The sequence below is a fragment of the Arachis ipaensis genome, chromosome B8 (assembly GCF_059453495.1).
Source record: "Arachis ipaensis isolate K30076 ecotype BB chromosome B8, ASM5945349v1, whole genome shotgun sequence".
NCBI lineage: Eukaryota > Viridiplantae > Streptophyta > Magnoliopsida > Fabales > Fabaceae > Arachis > Arachis ipaensis.
Window position 1 is genome coordinate 41,229,132 of NC_142443.1, and position 1,678 is coordinate 41,230,809.

Consider the following 1,678-nt stretch of genomic DNA (forward strand, 5'->3'; position numbering starts at 1 on the left):
CATTCCCATTTAAGATTCTGCACTTTACTTTCCGCTATTTACATTCAGCTCTTTATTTCCAGCATTTACGTTTTCTGCTATTTACTTTCCCGTCATTTAATTTTCTGCAAATCTCAAATCTAATTATGCTTAGTTCAACTAGAACATTCCTCTAATTAAAGTTGCTTGACCAATCAATCCCTGTGGGATTCGACCTCACTCTATTGTGAGTTTTTACTTGACGACAATTCGGTATACTTGCCGAAGAATAATTGTTGAGAGACAAGTTTCCGTGCATCAATCCTTATTTTCTCTTTTCCATGAGCAACTAAACCTCCACTGTTAAGGTTAGGAGCTCTGTCTATTTCTATGGATTAATTTTATTGCTTTTACTATTTTAATTTATGTATGGATTTATAATTTAAGAATTACTTTCGCTCTTTATTTTATGAATTTGGGTGGAACGGAAGTATGACCCTCTTTCTATTTGAGTTCTTGTAAAACTTGGAAAAGCTCTTTACTTGAACAACAGCTTGAAAACTATTTCTCTTAAATTTTAATTATCTGAATTTAACAGGATACGTGACATATAATCCTTTTACCTCTTGGATAATTAGAGTTTTTGTGGCATATAAACTAGAAATTGATTTTCACCCTCTAATTGGAATTAATTGACCAAGGAATTGGTAGTTAATGAATTTTAGAGGAGACTAGGAAGGTCTAAGGAATTAGGGTCTAGTCACATACAGTTTGCCATAAATTAAATCCTGCATAATTAAATTAGTTAGTAAGAAAAGTTAATCCGGAAAAATAGATAACTCTGAAACCTTAACTATCTTCTCCATATTTTTTCCAAAGTATTTACTTGCTTTTCTTTAATATTTTTGATATTGTTTAATGTCTTTTATATTGCATCTCAACACCAAATTTTGTTTGTCTAACTAATCCTATCAAACACTATTGTTGCTTAGTCCATCAATCCTCGTGGGATCGACCCTTACTCACGTAAGGTATTACTTGGTACGACCCGGTGCACTTGCCGGTAAGTTAGTGGGTTATAAATACCGCACCAATCTATGGCCTCTTCAACGGTTTTCTTCTTGTTGAGTGAGCCTCCTGAAGAATGATCCACAGCCTTCTTTGCTTCATAGGATAGTCCCTCATAAAAGATGTGTAGCTGTACCCATTCATTGAACAATTCTGGTGGGCATCTTCTTGTCAGATCTTTAAATCTCTCCCAGGCCTCATAGAGTGTTTCTCCATCTTGTTGTCTAAAAGTTTGTACCTCAGTTCTCAGCCTAATGATTCTTTGTGGAGGATAAAATCTTGCAAGGAATCTGTTCACGACCTCCTCCCATGTAGTTAGGCTATCCTTGGGGAATGATTCCAACCACTTTGCTGCCATATCTCTGAGTAAGAAAGGGAACAAGAGTAGTTTGTAGATGTCGGGGTATACCCCGTTAGACTTTACAGTATCACATATCCTCAAGAATGTGCTGAGATGTTGATTACGGTCTTCTTGGGCACTTCCTCCATATGAGCAATTGTTCTGAACGAGTGTGATGAGCTGAAGTTTCAGCTCAAAATTGTTTGCATGAATTGTTGGCTTTAAGATGCTGCTGCCACAATTTCCTGGATTTGGGTTGATGTAGGAGCCTAAGACTCTCCTCTCTTGCCCATCATGATTTACTGGACCTTC

At 36.6% G+C, this 1,678-nt stretch overlaps 1 non-coding gene across 1 annotated transcript; it reads left to right on the forward strand.

Moving 5' to 3' along the window:
- The first annotated feature begins 1,171 nt into the window (after positions 1-1,171).
- On the forward strand, positions 1,172-1,279 carry LOC148547803 (small nucleolar RNA R71). The gene has a single exon (XR_015898308.1). It is a non-coding gene; the product is annotated as a small nucleolar RNA R71 (small nucleolar RNA).
- Positions 1,280-1,678: the final 399 nt, after the last annotated feature.